An 18,195-nucleotide genomic window follows, 5' to 3' on the forward strand; every position below is an offset into this window, starting at 1 on the left:
TTTTTTTACTGTATTTCACAAGGGTTGGGAAATACTTTTAATTTTTTTAATTTTTTTTTTTTTTTTTTTTTTATAAAATTGATCTGAAAAGGTTACAACCTTTCTCTTTTAATATTTCACCATGGTCTGGCTCTGATTTAGAGTTATGTGCTTATGTCCCAAAGTTTGTCTTGGTCTACAAGGATGAGGAATGCATCGGCCTGTGTGCAGAGCTCTCCACAATCTGGCACGCTGACATTTTCTCTTTTTTTTTTTTTTTTTTTTCTATTGCTCCTTCCCAGAACTCCCTCTGGATACACCCTCTCCTGTTTCAAAGTGCTGCTTTAAAAGCTCTTTACTGGCAGGAAACCTGGGGTGCATGAGGTGCAGATCCACCCATGTTCTTCACCTCCATCCTCTGTTACCCTGCTCTTCATTTGTGTTGCCTAACTGAGAGCAAGTTCGGAGCAGTTATTTCAGGCTGGACAGAACCCCTCTTTCTCAGAATAATCCTCTGCCTGGGGGCTGAAACCTAAGCCGGCTCTTGATATAGACCCATGGTCAGTACTGGCCCTGACATAGGATTCTAGCACCTGGACACTCAAAGCCTGCAGTCCAACATGGAACCTGGTGAACTGGCTCACCCCCACTGTTGGAAACAGAAACACACACACACACGCACGCACACACACACACACACACACACACACACACACACACATTCCATGATGACCTTTTTAAACTCTTTGTCTTTCTCTCAAATTTGCAGAAGTCATGACGAGGAACCAAAGTCATGTCAGAACCTATGTGATCCGTTTTTACATTGTATTTGTGTTTCCTCAAGCTTAAAAGAGTCTCTGTAGAACTTGGAAGCGCATCACCCTCGACTTGCCAGTAAAAACCTGTTTACATTCAGGAGTATTTGCACTGGGATTTGCTCCTGACCTGCTTTACCTCAGTGAAGCGAAATTTAAAAAAAAAAAAATCACTCTCCTAGGACACTGGAGATGAAGTCTCCCGAACGCCTCTGTTTGCTTTTGTCCTTGCTTTTCAGTAGTTCATATTCAGCTCTTCCTTTAAATGATTAACACAAACACACCGTGTTCATCTCTAGTGACTTGACTCGAACAATTTCAGCTCAAGATCAATTCAAGTTTTAAATAAAGGTGTCGGTAGAGGAAGTCCAAAGGCCGTCCTACTTTCAGCTCTACAGCACAAGCCTCGCGAGGGGGAAATGCGCAATGGCCGACCAAAGAAAGATGATGGAGTTTTGTGTGTATACGCTGCAGGTTATAACTTATTAATGCAGCTCATGCATATTTTAGCGCAATAGCAGTTCAATCAAGTTATTCTCATGTAGCAGATCTGCCTGTTAGCGAACACTGTTCAAAAGCCTGGACAGCCAAGAGAAAGCTGTGTTGCACTGCTTTCTTTGAGCGTGGTCGTGCTTATTATTCTGGGCTTGATTGAAGAAACCTGGAAAATATTTTTTCAGTGATTAAACACATGATCTACGCCAGTCTTCATTTGAAAAACACTTGCTCTATTTAGTCACGTTTTAATATAGTAATTAAAAGAAGATTTTTACAGTGTTTTTCAAAGTGGAGGCCGCAACTCACTGGGGAGCCAACAGGGGGCGCAAGAGAAAACTTGAGAGAAGATGAGGGAAAAAATGCAAACAATAAAATTGAACCTACTGCATTTTTCAATAAGAAATGTTTTAGATCAGTTTTTTAGATCAAAATATAATATGTTTTTCACTCATTATTATAAAATATAAGTAAAAATAATGTATTTAAATCTTTGACATGTTCATCTTTTTGACCTGCGTAGAGTCAAATTTATCAAGCTGCTTTGCTCCTCGAGCTAGTGTAGCATGATTAGCTAAAGTCAAAAGGTGTGAGGCAGCATTTATGCTAAATAAAAATAATAGGTATTGACAATAGAGAACCTCTGCTTTAGAGTATAAGTCAATGAGTAGATGTGTTCCTATTTACCAAGACAACAAAAGGAAACCAGACAGCTTATGAGAGACAATCACTTTGTGTTGCATCTAACATTTTACTTTGAAAATAGTAGTTTTGTAAAAATTCATTCTTGAATTGGGGTCGGGAGGTCACATAAAATTAGTTAAGGGACTAACAGGGCTCTCAGTCCCCACTTTGAACATCCTTGAAATTGACTAATAGACTTTCCATTTAGAGCATGAATTAGAGAAGCCGACATAAAACTCTGGAGAACCTCCGAAAATACCTAGCTGAAGTGGAAGCCTAATCTATCTCATAAAAACCCCATTTAATAGGTTTGTTGTTGCAAGATGAGAAAAAGTTCACTCTACATACTCTACATATTTTTCCGTCTCTCTTTCAAACACACATGTACATCTGGCGCCGTACATAAAAAAAAAAGGCCTGTGACATGCCCACGCTGCCTTTTACTCACAAAGCTGCAAAATGCAGTCCTGCATATCCCACACAAAAGAAAAGCACGTACGGTGTGCCACCCGTAAAATGGTTGGCCTCTTCCACAGCCCTGCAGGACACATGTGACTGCTGCTGGAATCCCCTTTTCATGTGCAAACAGAGAGCGAGTCACATCATTCTGTCTCTCCAGGCTGCAGAGAGACCTCAGCGGGGCGCCTGTTCTGGCCTTTTCAAATTGATCCACCACAGCGTTATGGCAAGGACATGCAGTAGACTGAGAGACTGTTGCCAAACCCTTGTGATAAACAAACAGAAAGCATTGAAATTGTCAGTAATTAATCAGAAAAAATACACTAAGTATACATATATAAAAAGCAAATGTTGCTTTATTTCAGGTCAGTGGGACACCAACTTGTAACGTTTTAGTCACATGGACATTCCTATCTTCTCTCTCGCCCAGTGCAGTAAACAGGAGACTACTTGATTACTGGAGACGATTATTTAGCCTACTTTTGGTGCCAACGCCTCTTTTGCTCTCTACTCAGCTGTGAAGCGTGCCCTACTTTCCCCTCTGCTCACAAGCAGCCACACGCACTCACACACATTTTGCTTTGTCACTCGTACGGTTTGTCTCTGTCCCTTGTTTTCTGTTTCTTCTGTCACATTTCTGCCGATACGCAGACGCACAGATCTGCTTCTGCTGACCCGGAGACACGTGGCTGCAGGATGCTCCAGTTATTCTGTACAGAGAGCTTCTGTACAGTTATTGATGCGTTTGGCACGGGAGCTGCTTCCAAACAGACACAACAATGTCAGACTGCTTTCTCTCCCACAGATTCACTCCAGGCCACCAACCCTGGCCTGAGCAGATACAGTAACACGTCACACAGACTATTAAATGTGCTGTTCATCAGCAGAGTTACCTCAAGAAAGCAAGGGGTCTAAAAGGAATACAGATTCCCAACATATGCATGCTTATATTATGGGTATGTGCAGCACTGGGAAAAACTACATACAACATTTGTAAAAAAGCTATGAAAACCATACATGTGGAAATGTAGCTGGACTGAAAACGAGCCGTCATGACATAAAGTCGGCCTTCTTCCTTTGCCATCTCAGTCCTCAAACCTAAGTCCTGTAGAAAACCTCTACTGTGCTGAAGAGAAGAGATTCAAGTGTCTATACAAGATTTCTAAATACGTCAATAGAAATGAGAGGTTTGATGTGCTGTGGTTAAGCACAACCCACATATGGAGGCCTTAGTCCTTGACATGGCTGTCACAGGTTTGATTCCTGGCCTTGGCAACCTTTACTGCATGTCTTCCCCCTTCTCCATCCATTTTCTTTACACCCTTGTCCCTTAGTGGGGTCAGGAGGGGTGCTGGTGCTGATCTCCAGCTAATGTTCTGGGCGAGTCTGTTGCAGGGCAACACAGAGACACACAGGACAAACAGCCATGCACACACACTCACACCTAGGGGCAATTTGGAGAGGCCAATTAACCTGACAGTCATGTTTTTGGACTGTGGAGTACCCAGAGAAAACCCACACATGCACAGGGAGAACATGCAAACTCCATGCAGAAAGACCGGGGCCAGGAATTGAACCCAGAACCTTCTTGCTGCAAGGCAACAGCTCTACCAACTGCACCACTCTGCAGCCCTTCTCTCATTACCCAAATCCCAAATCTTAAAAGAGAAATGTTGCTTTAGGATAGAAAGTTGACCAATCTAGTACAATTAATATCTAAGTTGAATAAAATGGATGCTTCAATGAAATGCTGCTGAATGTCTCTCAGATAAGGAAGTATTGGTGTATGTAAACAAAAACATAAAATAAAAAAATTCTATGTGGGTGACCGACGACTAGAAGGCAAATATCTTGTTCAGGAACACAACGACTGAGACGGTCGAAGTGGGCTTTGAACCGGCAGACAAACCTATAACCCTTGAGCAATTATCACTCCTAGAGCCTTCAAAGTGCTCCACATAAAAACACTGAATCAAAGGTGAGAAGAAAACTACAAGACATAAAAGCATTAAAAAGATTGGCAGTAAAAGATTGGCATGACATCAGAAGAACAAAAAGATAACAACAAAAATAAAATACACGTGCTGGGATCCACCTGATAATCCAGCCTTTGACCTCCATAGGAAAGTTGCTGTAAACATACAAATGTTCAGCCCTTGTTTTGAAGGAGCCAGACGTTTCTGCACGTTTAGGGTTTTTCTGGTATTTTGCCACAGAATGAAATGATAGAAACTAATTGCGGCCTGCGGTTGTTTAGCTCTGGTCCTGAATAATGTAAAAGGTGACAGGCAGTTTGGATTTGCTGCAGTTGTCTGATTTTATACTGAACCATGTATTTCGTGAGAATTACTCAGACATATTGGATTAAACCTTAGTCAATAGAGCATTTTACAATTAATCACTTAATTGGTGTGATACACGGTACAACTTAAGACCCACTCACTGCAAGAATGCAAATAAAATATTTTTTTTTTACTTCAAAAGAAGAATCAAGCAAACACAACAAACCAAAAAAAAAAAAAAAGAGGATTATTAGGAATAACAGCATGCAGAGATTTGAATGGGAATGCTCGGAGAGGTTGATATACTGAGATGATATATTGCACATAAATCTTCTGTTGTCCAAATATTTCCGTCATTTGCCATTCCTCCTCTTTACCTCCCAGGAGGCCGATCTAATCCGGGATCCAAGTTCAACCCAAACTGGGATTACATGAGTTGAAAGAGCCACTTTGTCCACGACGTTAAATCAGTCGTACAGCTTGTTATGTTTGTGTTTTTGTGCACAAGCACCCATGTGCCCGTATCTTGAACGGACTGAGCGTTTCATCTTGTGTTCGGGAGATGAAACGAGGAGGGGTGGTGGTGTGGTGCAGGGGGGGCGGGGGGGCAGAGCAGCTGTTCCTGCCGCCTCCCTCCCTTCATCATCTTTCCGCTGTGTCCTGTGCTTTAGCAGGGGTCAGCCTGGTGCTCTCTAAATCCTAGCAGTCTGATCCTCATCACGTTTCACGTCAGCCTACTGCCCCACTGCCCTCGCATATCTGCTTGGCCAGCTTCGCCTGAGAGGACTCCATATTCTTCAGCTTGCCGGCTCCGTGGAGCCATTCATCGTCACCTTGACCTACAAACGGCTCCCTCCCCACAGAAACAAGACGGCTCAGTGACGGCCCTGTGAGACAGCTCACCCTAAGCATCATCTCTTTTGCTCGTCAGTCGTCACAAAAGCTGGAAGAAATCTGCCGTGAATTACTACCGCACCAGTCGTCATGTGTTCCTAGAGTCCCGTGTGTTGGCAATCTTCCACACTGCACTATTTTTAAGCAGCCCAGCTGGCACTTAGACTCTCCACCACCACCACCCTCTCCACAGATGCACACATCCACCTACAGGAGTATGTGTGCATGTGCGAGGCTGGTTGTGACGATCCCTTCGCCTCTCCGCTGCCCTTGTATGGCGGTGTGTGACCCACACACACAGCCGAGCCCCACGAACACAGATTTCCATTCTTGGTGCCCACACACTCCTCTCGGCCATTATCGTGTCCCGTCACGCCTTCTGCCCTGTAGGTGCCCTGCTCCCATCGCACATACAATGTGTTCACATGGTCATGCCACATGCACACACCTGCTCCGCTGTAACACGGGCCCAAGTCGTTTACGCTGAAGTAATGTGCAGGGATAAATTTGGACTTTCACTATTCTTTGCTGTTCACACACAATGCTAGCCTCACGTTTCCCAGTGAGTATTTCACTGAATGACAGGATTAGCAATATTAAGAGCTGAACTCTTGAACTCGTGGACTCGGTGCATTAAAGCAGCACTACTACTGAAATAAAATTCATCAGGCCTTGCACTGCTCTGTTTTGGAGACCTTTACCGTAAATTCAGGAAACAGACCTTGGTGATGGGTCTTGCAGAACTTTGGTTGGAATATTATGACCATTAGCAACTATTGAAAGCTAAAAATCCTCCATCATTTTCTATGTTTATGTCCACATTGCTGGCAATATTTCTCCACAAACGTGTTTTTGTAAAGGTCAGTAGTCTCAACAGTGATGAAGAGGGAAGATTGTCAAAGTTGTGTAGTGATTGGCTAAAACTCATAACTTTGGCTTTAGTTCATTCAGTGGCAATCCAGTGTACTATTGAGTTTAAATATAATTATTCACAAGGAAGCACGGTGTAGGCTGCATCATGATGTGTGAATGCTTTGCTGCCACCTCTGTCAGGTCCAGGAAGGATCAAGAATCCTGTTTTATTACCACAGGACTGCAGATGTTTCCGTTTCAAGAGATCTTTTCATGTTTTCAGTAGTGCCACAGGTCCAAACTAAAAGATCCTTTATTAAATGTTGTCAACTTGGTACTTGTTGTTTTTACTAACAAGTATTTTAGAATCACTAAGTTAAGGCTATGTGGCTATTCTGACATGCATTTAGTTGAATTCTGAAATTAAATGAATCATTGTAATGTAAATTGCATTTGAAATTGACAGATGCTTTTCACAGGTTATTTTAAACGAAAATATTACGTTGATATGAATGTTTTCATTCCTCTTTTATGAGGATACCACAAAATGAAATCCAGTTGAAAGCAGTTCCTTTAAAAATCAAAGTCTGATGGTGGCAGCATCATGCAATGGGCATGTTTTTCCTCAACAAGGAAGCTGTTAGAGTTTATGGAGAGATGGATGAAGCTACAACAAGGAGGCAGTTCTGAAGGAAACTCGACTAGCTGCTGCTTAAAACTACTCATTTGCTGGTCTGTCATATGAAATCCAATCAAATACAATAATTTTTCTTGCTATGATGTGATCGTCATGGCTATGAATACTTTTGCAAACCATTGTATGTGTTGATGGAGAAATTTATTAATAATAAAAAAAAAACTGTCCTTTGGAGCTGAGCATTTGTGAAACCTGATTAAAACCTGAAACAGGTTTCACAGGTTTCAGTCCAAATGAGAACTAATCAAACATTTTAAAGGACTTACAAACACGGCACTGAAAAGCAGCTGTCAACTTATGTGGAAAAACAATAAATGATTCAGAAAAAGTCCCCTGCAGATAAACAGCGTGTGAAATTTTAAATAGCCACATTTGCTTATCAGTACGGCTGTAAAACCCGTCATGTTGTTTTGTGTTGCACGGTCCTGGCAGGGAGTTGGGATGACCTCGATACAGTACTACTTCCTGCAGCATGTGATTCAGAAATTTAACCTGAATCTTATTTTTGTCCTTTCAACAACAACGCACACAAACAGTTTATGCAAATAGAAACTACATTTTTATAGCAGAGACTGCACGAGTACAAGAATTGATTCAGCAGCAGATTAAAACTGCTGCCATGCAGTTTGGTTACGTCTTCATGGTGGTTTTACGTGGGTGTAAACATGAAAACATGAACATTTATGATGGTCCTCTGCTTCAGGGTGGGAAATCACCATCTTGTTTTTTTTTTTTTTTTCCTCATTGCAGAGGTGTAACAGTGTGACAGGGTTAGCTCTCACTTCATAGACTTTCTGGATTTTTGGGGGGTTTTGTTTTGCTTTCGATGAGTTATTTTTGGCTATGGAAATCGTCACACTGAAGTTCGTCGGAAGCGTATTCTGCACTCTGATCTTAAAAGTTAAAACTGCAGCATATTTATGTCGGCCTCAACGTACATCACAAAGAATATATATATATTAATCCTTATATATCTAATTGTTTCTGCGGCTAAACGTGTTTGGGGATTGAAGCTGAACAGAACCAGCATCAATCCTAACACAGATTACTCTGCAGTGATGACATGAGAGTAACGTTGAAGTGGAGGAATAAGTTGAATTTGATTCGTTTCCGTTTTCCCAAACGCGGACGTGACGTACAAGAAATACTGAGGCGGCGCCAGAGTTCTGTGTCTAAAACTGGTTGTTTTTTTCATAATGTTTTGGATTGTTGCTAGCTTGTCTCTAAACATCATGCTTCATGGCTAAAAATAGCTCTGATGGCATTACCAGCCACCAGCGAAACTCAAACATTAGTCCCATGAAGTGTGACTAAATAATTGATGTCCAGTTGATGCGTGTTGAAAGTGTTTTTTTGTTTTTTTTTATCCCCCTCTGAATCCGAATGTGTGTGTGTGTGTGTGTGTGTGTGTGTGTGTGTGTGTGTGTGTGTGTGTGTGTGTGTGTGTGTGTGTGTGCTGAATGAAACGGCGAGACGGAGGCTGATGTACATTCTGACTGTCACTTCGGCTTCCAGAGGGAAACTCTTCTTCCGTCTCCTTCAGTAGGTCAGCGTTTCTGTGTCAGGAGCAGGACGGGAACTGGCTTTTCAAGCTCCACCATGGAAAACATTTTTAGGATAACAATTCCCCGAACAGCTGAGACAAAGCAGAGGGAGAGGGATCAGAGAAAAGGAACGTGGAAAGAATAGAGCAAATGGGGCTTCCCGGCAAACCAAAACTTGTAAACAAATTCAGAGATGCGTGCGTTACTGGAGCCACCGTGCCCTGGAAAGATTGCATCAGATTGATAGCTTTAATATCTTCAGGGAATATGTCAGTGGGACTTTTGTCCCTTTCAACACTGTAATTTAGTATGTGCCCTTTCAACTAGATTAGCTGTAATAAGTAATGACGTGGTTTTCCAAGCAGCCACTTAATAGAGAATTACCAGCAGATACAAGAGCATTCAAAGACCAGTTGCCTCACATTCGCTAAATCTTTGGACTTAGCGAAAATGGTAATTTCAGAGAATTTCTTTGTGTCATATTGACTTTTTTTTTGTACTTAGAAATGTAGATTCAGCTAGAGTAAAAACAAGGCAGAACATGTGACAGAAACTGATAGGTCTGTGTTTGCTCTGTGCATACACCGACAGAAACTCACACATGCGGCGCCTCGCAAAACCATTCAGACCCCCTCTTCACATTCTGTGACGCGACAACCAGAAGGCTAAAATGTAAGCGCTGGATATTTTATACACAAGCACAAAATCACGTGTCAATGTGAAAAGGAAGGAAATGATACGGTTTAAGTTTTGCAACAACATTCTGGACTTTGAATGGGCCATTGCACCAAACGAATATCCTTTAATCTAAACTGTTTCCTTGTTGCTCTGGCCGTATGTTCAGGGTTGTTGTCCTGTTGGAAGGTGAACCTTCACCTCAGTCTTTTGCAGCCTCTCACAGGGTTTTCCCCTGGATTATCCTGTGTTTAGCTTCATCCACCCTCCCATCAACTCTAACCAGCTTACTGACCATCACTATGTCCCGCCTAGGCATGGAGAGATGGGCAGTGTCCATCAGCTAAATATGAGATCGATAAAAGCATCTGTTTACACTTCGTTTCATTCAGAGATTTCACAATAGAGGGGCCCAAAGATAAGTAAGCCACGTCCGTTGGTCTATCACATACAATTAAAGTTAAATGTTTAGCATTTCTTGACGAAATATAAAAAAAAATCTCTAGAGGCATGATTATTTTTTCAATGCAATGCGTCTTCTTCTAGTTTGATCATGGCTACATGGTAGCCTACTCAAAGTTTAGACCTGCGCTGAAGCTGTCTCCTAAAAATTTCCCCCCTGCGATAGGTTGCCCTGTCTTGTCAAGGTAATCCGAAACCAACCACAAATATCCAATGTACCCAGCAACAGAAAGGATGCAACAACAGCTTCCCCGCAGAATGTGCTTCACCAGGAAACAAGAGTCTCCAGCACAGCATCATAGTGGCTGCAGAAACACGCTTGAAGTGCTAGTTTGGGAGTGTACGTATGCGTGATGATTAAAAAGAAAGTGTTAAAAGTAACATGTGGGCAGAAGTGATAAGAGCAGATCAGTCATGTTACTTTCTGTGAAGATTAGCTTGCTGAGTGCAGATAAACACGTGCAGCGAAGTCCAGAGCTTCCCAAAACACAAATATTTTTCAGAATCTAGGCAAGTCTTTCAATGAGGGATACGGGAAATAGAATATCGGAAGACTTTTGGAGATGTTTTCCCTGGAAATGTGATCTGGAGAAGGTCATTTGTACTTCTACCATCTTTTGTCCAGATTATTGCAATATATATGTTGGGTTAGACCAGCCTTGCCTGCTGCAGTTACCTCAAGGAGATCAAATAAAGATCCCCAGGTCAAGGCTGAGAAGCAGCTCTCTGTTTTTCAGCAAAAACAGGCTTTGTGTTGTTCATACCCAATAAGATATTCTCAAAAATGATTTGTCCTCATGGTTCTACATGTCACCGGAATAAATTGTCCTTGAATTGCACCAAAACGGCTCAATTAGATTATATAATTTAGCAGAAATATGCTCCTGCCTTCTACTTTTTCCTTGAAGGAAAAGTTTTAAAACCATTCTAAGAAATCAAGATGGTTGCATTTCATAAGTCAATGAGGTAAGGTCATTTTATTTATATAGCACGTTTTCAGCAACAAGGCAGTGCTTTACGTGAATTAGAAGGAAATGTGAAATAAACCAAAGGAAAGAGCAAAAAAATAAAATAAAAAAGGATAGATTAGGTGTTGGTTCTCCATGTTTGATTCTATAAAGTAAATGGCGCTAAATGTTGATCGAAATTAATGTTCTGCGTTGCGAAGCGGAACAAGAATAAGAATGAGAATTTCATCAACTGAACATTTATCGGATGCTGCTTTTATATCTCATTATGATTTAGACCACAGTTGGATGACACTTAATCACAACTAGCATCATTACCAGCTAAAAGTTCCTAATACGGCACTGAAGTTATTAAAAGTGCTTTATATGTGCTTTTAAGCTCAGTAGATTTAAAATTCAGCTAAATAAAGTGTTTTTACTGTTTAATAGCTAAGTCTACATTGTTGTTACTGTAAAAACCTGTTAAAATCACGAGCTAGCAGGCTAGCGTAAGACTAGGAATGGAAACATTGTCTTTCATTTAGGCTTACATGGTTGCCAGTAGTACAACCTGAAGTTTAATAATTATAATTAAGCCTGAATAAGAGTTTTCAAACTATAACTTGACAACACTGATAAAATATCCAGATTGTCCTCTGGTGAGGAAGGACTGGCCTCCAATTAATCTGCCTGCTCATTTGGGTACTCCTTAGCATAACCAGACTGTGGAAAACATCTTCTGCTGAGCTCTGAGCAGAGGTTGGGTTTACTGATCTTGCACAACGATATGGCTTCGACGATGAGCTCGGAGCTTTTTCCGGGAGTGTTGCCATGCAGACCTGCTACCTTCGGGCTATATGGGAGCTGGGAAGACACGGGAGTTGAAAAACACATGCAAACTTGCAGACACACTTATCACAGAAACAGACGCACGGTCGGATTAATCTCTGTAGACAGAAAGCGACTCATCCTCTATTTTCGTCCCAGCTGTGTCCCGTCCGTGTCATGTAAACAAGACGGGGAAACTTGAGACCTAAATATGGAGGAGGTGGGCTGCATAGACATAGGCATAGGCAGGTGATACATCTTGCGAAAAAAAAAAAAAAAAGATGAAGCTGGAGGATTTATTTTTTATTTTTTTTACCAGAAAACCATAGGGGAGAAGTTTCATCTGAGAACTTTTGCACAGGCATTGGATTTAAAAAAATAAAAATAAAAAATACAAAACATATGCATAGCTCCCCTTCCCTGAGGTGGAATGCAGATTGGTAGGTTTGGTGGGCTTGTGTTATTGGAGCAGTACCCCACCTCTCCCAACGATCTGCAACTGTTCAGCCTGTATTGACATGTGCTTCACTGTGCATGTGTGCCTGGTGTGGGCTCAGCTGTGAGTGTGTCACTGTGAGTGTATGACTAAGAAACAGTGGGTTGCAGTCTGTTTTTGTGCAAGCGGGGACATGTGTTGTGTTTGTGCATATGCGTGCGTGTATGTGTATGTATGTGTGTATAGGTGTGTGTGTGTGCGTGTGTGTGGAGGGACTAACGTGGCATTTCTCTGCCTCCCCTCCTGGTCCGTACCCTCAGCTGTCCCTGTGGACTGAAGCCAGATGACACACATAGCTTCACTGTGTGTCTGCACTCTGTGACCTGAGAGTCTGTGTGCTTGGCCATATTGTCTAGCATAAAGCAAAACAAGAGGTTCGTTTCACTGGGGGAACCAAAAAAGAAAAAAAAAAAATTAGTTGCAGAGAGGTGAGTCAGAATGCCAATCCACGCTTCGGTCCAGACGGGACAATTTTCTCTGGCGGATCACGACAGCGAGATCAAACAAAAGCCACATCCCTATAATGCACCCAGTTATGTGAATGAGCAAAACACAATAGAAGAACTGCCTGCCCTCAGAGTAATTCTTCAGCGCTGGCCAGACGCACTGGTCACTCTCTCAAATCTCTAAATGTAGATTAAATTGTTCTGCTTTCATGGGAAATTCACAGCTGGGCTTAAAAAAAAAATAAAGTAAAATAAAACGAAACATTATTTTTTTGCTTTCAAAGTTGATATTGTGGAATATTTTTCAGGCCTTTTTGGGATCTTTTAGTTGTTTTTGTTTTGTGTCTTTTTTTATGGAAAAGTAGAATATAAATCCATCAAAAGTTGGTTTAACTTAAATTAGCTGTATGTTTGTCCTGCAAGGTGAATCTAGTCCTCACTGCTAAGTCTTCATTAGCCTGTAACAGGTTTACTTCTGGTGTTGTCCTGTTCCATCCATTTCCCCCATCAACCACCACTTACTGTAGGTGTTCGTCCCAATAAAATACATCGTAGTTTGTGGGGTTTTTCTAACATGACAAAATCCGAACAGGAGAGACAGAGACACATGTCAACTCTTCAAGCCAAACGCGGAGCGACGGCCAGGTCAAGATTTCTTAATCTATGTGGTAATCAGAAACCTGTCAGCGCGCAGCCCCTCCCGGTCCATGGCCAGGACCCGAGATCCTGCTGTGGCACCAAAAGGTCTGCAGACATCGGGATGTTTGCGTGGATGGGGAGAGAAGTGCAAAGCTAACATAATGTGTGTCAAAGAGGACGATCCTTAGACCATATGGTCACAGGGTGACTGGGTTGGTCGGTAATGGGATTGGTCTAATCTGCTTTTGCATTGACTTGAAAGAGTCGTTGGGGGAAATGGTGAACATTTAAATTATTCTTCACTGCTTGTGTATTGATCCTGAGAATACATATCGCAGGAAACCCATTAAGATGAAATTCTTTGGAGGAATATGTCTTTGAGTTTAGACATTATAGTTAGTGAGGTTACTAGATTAGAGTAAAAAAAAACAAAAAAACACACACAGCTACTTTAAGATTCAAATCCCAGTAAGATCAACAGAGTCCAGAACGGCTTGTTTGTTTGTTTGTTTGTTTGCTTGGCCTCTTATTTGAATCATGACGACAGTGAGAGCACAACGACTCCAAACAGAGACACACCCAGAAAGAATGAAAATGATGCAGAACCTTTTGTTTTTTTTAAAGAACCAGCTGGCATTTAAAGACATGAGCCAAGATTCTCTGACACACAGCCAACCACCCACTGCCTCCTTCTCCGTCTCTCTCGTCATAAAACACTCACATTATCTTGTTTTCTGCATTAGCTAATGTCACCCAACCGGTTTCTCCCCCTCCTCCTCCTCCCCCTCTTCCTCTCTTTTTATTGTGTGTGTACCTGACTATATCTCCAGGAACCTGCCTGCAAGTGGGAAGACCCATGAATCACAAGCGTGGATCATCAGGTGACCGTCCTTATGACGGGATAGATTCATCAACTTGCTTCTTTATTACAGACATAATATATTGAGTCTGGAAAAACATGCAACACCTGGCATTGTTTTTCTTTCCAGTAAGCCAATCGAGAGTTGAATCACAGAATGAAGCGTGCCACAAAGAGGTTAAAGGATTCGGGATGAGAACCGTTTCAGACTTGCAGTTCTGCTTCAGGGCTGCTAACCAGAACAGCCGCTCAGAGACTTTGACAGAATGTCACCGCGAATGTTTAGATTTGACCGGCCTTTCCTAGAAATACCGTTTCAAACTCCACCATTGTAACGTGTCACTGCAGGTCAGCTGTGGCTGCAGCAACAAACATGGCCTCAGCGGTCCAATGGAGATCCAGCAACTACTTCAATTTTGTAGGCTGTATTTGTTTCCTCTTTGGTTTTTGCTGTAGAAGAAAAATAAAAGAAATTAGAAAAATAAATAAAAATAGCACCAGTCAGACAACACGAGGTAAGCTAAAAGACTGACAAATGTAGCACACCATCCCTCTGTCTGTTTCATCTAAAGGTTGAGACGGTTTTATTAAAACATAATGCTTCTTCGATGTGAAATGTTTCTCTGAAAGGATAAATATAATCAAATTGAAGGATGGGTTTTAATTATTTTTTTTTTTTTCAATTCATAGCTGTAAGACGTGAGGGCCGACAGGAGCGTATGCGCTGCCACTTAAAGGTCAACGCACATGAGGAAAGAAATTAAAAGGGTGACAAGAGCAGCAATCAACAGGGAAGATTATTTATTTATCTGCTAAGTTATGGCCCCAGTGTCAAAACGGTTCAGCTTATCTTCCACATGAAGGAAAAAAGTATGTTGAAAGTAATTCGATTGTAAGAGTGTCCTGACCAACATTATCAGGGTGTTCTTTGTAATTGATAAGCAATCCTTTTTTCCTATGTGACTGAATAATTGCCGTGTTTTTTTTTATTTTTATATCAGTTATTTAGATAAGTTCTCTAATAATAAGGAAGTATTAGTTTTACAGGTCGGTGACTCATCAGAGTCCCTGGGTGTTCATCGAGTCTGTAATCTGATCACCGACTGAAATCGAATTCTTCTTAATAGTGAATCAAAACCAGTTTGTGTCACAATGCAGAAGGTCGGTGTGGAAAACCAGACAATGAAGAGCTTTCGCTTGAAACAGTCAGAAGTTACCGAACGCTCATGGTTGCAGTGAATGGTGTATTAACCTGGGGCTTGTGATGCTTTGTCTGAGCAAAAGCGGTAAGGTCTGACAACGATCAAATCCAACGAAATCCAAGCAGGAACTAAATAAATACATTTGAACTTGAGATTCACTCCAATGAAAATAAAGGCAACGTTATACACATATGTTCACACATACATACAACCCTGTTTTTTTGTCCAAATATCCTGTCATCGGTCAAAAAGAAACTACGGGAATTGTGTAGCTGCTGACAAGCTTCCGATGTAATTCGGGCAGGATATGTGGCCCCTCTTACCGGAACAGGTAGAGCTCATTTAAACTGGTTTCCTGTCATGGAACTCCAGTAGCTTAATGTTGCCTTGACTTCCCAAACACACATTAATGTGTAGTTTATAGATGTGTTATTAACACTTTATAAATCATTAAGAACAGTTTGTTATGCTTTAATAAAGGGTGAGAAGGAGACAACATCTACTGGTTTCTTGTTAAATAGTGAGCCAGGTCTGTTCACCTCTACATTTTATCTAGAGTTGTTATACTAAACATTTCAGACCACCTTGTAAGAACAATAAGTATTTGTAAAAAAAATTTTAAGTGAGTAATATGCTAAATAAATATTTTTGTAGCATTTTTTTTGTAAAAAAAAAATATATATATATATATATATATATATATATATATATATATATATATATATATATATATATATATATATGCATTTCTCATTTTCCGCAGATGAATACTAAATTTTTGTTTAGAATTTTGGAAACATGTCAGTAGTTCAAAGAGTAAAAGAACAATGTTCATTTTACGTAAATATATAAACAATAAAATCAGAGAAAGTGATCATTTTAAGAGGTCTCTTAATTTTTTTCAGAGCTCTAAAGTGGTACCTGTAATTGTGGGTCAATATCTACCAAATTTATTGTTACCGCAGAAACCTCGGTACACTGTATTAATATTTGTACTTATTATATAAGTATCACAGATTCAATCTTTCCAAGAAGATACAACCCTGAAGCTCAAATAAGACAAGATAAACACTACCACTATCAAATATGTATTTATTTATAAAAACTCACTTTGAAATTTCATCGCAGAAGACATGTTTTCCTAATATAGTGACATTCTGATCGTGGTCAAATAGCTAAAATTTGACCAAAATACTTTTCTCCACAGGGCATTTGGCTCGTCCACATGGGCAGCTGCAAATGTCAGTGAGGCTTGAGGTTGTTGGGTTTGGACCAGACTCTTCTTCAGTCAGCACTGTGTCATTCAATGTCCTTCACTGGTGGTCCAGCATAATGTACTTTATTGACTGGATTATTACTTCCTCTGTTATTTTTGAACATCCTAACCAACTTTACTTCAGTTTGGTAATCCAGCGGAGGATGGAGCCCAAACACACATCCAGACTGGTTTCAGAATGGATTGAACGGACTAATATCATTCAGGAATGATTTTGACCTTTGCCCTTTTCAACAAGTCAGTGCAAAAAAAAGGCTTAAATGGAGACTACTAATTCTATAAGAAAAGTGATGAGAATCCGAGTGGCTTCTTTGCGACTTGGAAAGGGACCAAATGTTATAAACAGTCCGTATATTTGATTTATAGCATCTATAATTATGACTGTGTTTGAAAATCTCAAATAAATTTGATCTTTTTAAATGAATTAAGTTGTTTGAAGCTTTTCCAGGCATGTCCAGCTGAGAGGAGACCCAGAACTCGCTGGCCGCTTCGCGACCCGATCTCATTAAGAATGGATGGATGTTTGTTGTCTCATCCCATGACAAAAAAAAAAAGTCAAATGCTTCACTACAAGTCCAAAACTAATTAATACCAGTATTGATTGTGCTTTAAACTTCTGAATTGTAATCTAAGCCCAAATTAATGTGATCAGATTTGCAAAAAGAAAAAAAAAAGAAAAGAACAGAGAGCAGCAAATTTCACTTAACAGTAAGTTTTATTTTTTTTTTTTTGTAGAAAAAAACTATCACAACTTCATTTGGTTACTGTACATTTCTCTTTTTCATGTCAGTCGCTCTGTCTTGATAACAGGTTGTGATTTCATGCTGAACACCAAACACCCGGCCGACCAACTCGCACACCTCTAGCGCAACATGTCAGTCCACAACTTTCTCTTTGTCCACTTTCAGGTTTTACATCCTCTTGATAATCTCATGTGAAAATAAAACGGAGGAGTAGTACAAATCCCTGACAGAGTCGCTTAGAAAACGAGGGCTGAGAGTCTTTAAACGGTGTGGTCCATAATCAACATGCACCTGACGGGTTTCAGTGTTCGGACAGCACCATGTTTCACTGTCTGTGCGTCAGAGAGGTTCCCCGCTCTACACCAGACAGAGAGGAGAGGAGATAGTTGTTGGGTGAAGAGAGGGCGATGAATCTAGGTCAGGTTGAAGCGCAAGCACCCAACCCCCCCCCCCGTTAAAAAAAAAAAAAAAAAAAAAATCAGAAATGAAATCTCTCGCTCTCTGCAGACAGATCTGCATGCGCTGTTCACCCGCTGCCGTGGCGACTGACTGAGTGAGGAGCACAGTGAATGAAAAGGATGCATCAAGCATGTCTCCCTGAGAAACACATCGATCTTCAGTACCATAGTAATCCTTACTTTAATCGCCATCTTTTACATCTGGGCTCATTTTAAAAATATCTCTGCTCTTTCCGTTACCTCACAATATCTCCGACTGACAATTACAGCGGCGTATCGCAGGGCGGAGCGCGTGTCGAACATCCCAAACTGTCGTAACAACCGCCCTGCGTGTTTTTGTGTGCACTGCCCTGGTTCTCTCTCTACAAATTAACCAGGTGACGTGAGGCGGCCTCTCGTAAAACCAGCCGCGAAGCGCCGAGTGGTGCTACTGTCCTTCCCACCCGCTCTTCTTCCCCTCCCC

At 41.1% G+C, this 18,195-nt stretch overlaps 1 long non-coding RNA gene across 1 annotated transcript; it reads left to right on the forward strand.

The window, feature by feature from the left end:
- Nucleotides 1-14,008: 14,008 nt before the first annotated feature.
- LOC106958304 (uncharacterized) lies at nucleotides 14,009-14,231 on the forward strand. Its single transcript, XR_001427128.1, has 2 exons — nucleotides 14,009-14,075; nucleotides 14,184-14,231. It is a non-coding gene; the product is annotated as an uncharacterized LOC106958304 (long non-coding RNA).
- Nucleotides 14,232-18,195: the final 3,964 nt, after the last annotated feature.

The sequence above is a fragment of the Poecilia latipinna genome, unplaced genomic scaffold, assembly GCF_001443285.1.
Source record: "Poecilia latipinna isolate Pla-1442-1.1 unplaced genomic scaffold, P_latipinna-1.0 Scaffold48, whole genome shotgun sequence".
Taxonomy (NCBI): domain Eukaryota; kingdom Metazoa; phylum Chordata; class Actinopteri; order Cyprinodontiformes; family Poeciliidae; genus Poecilia; species Poecilia latipinna.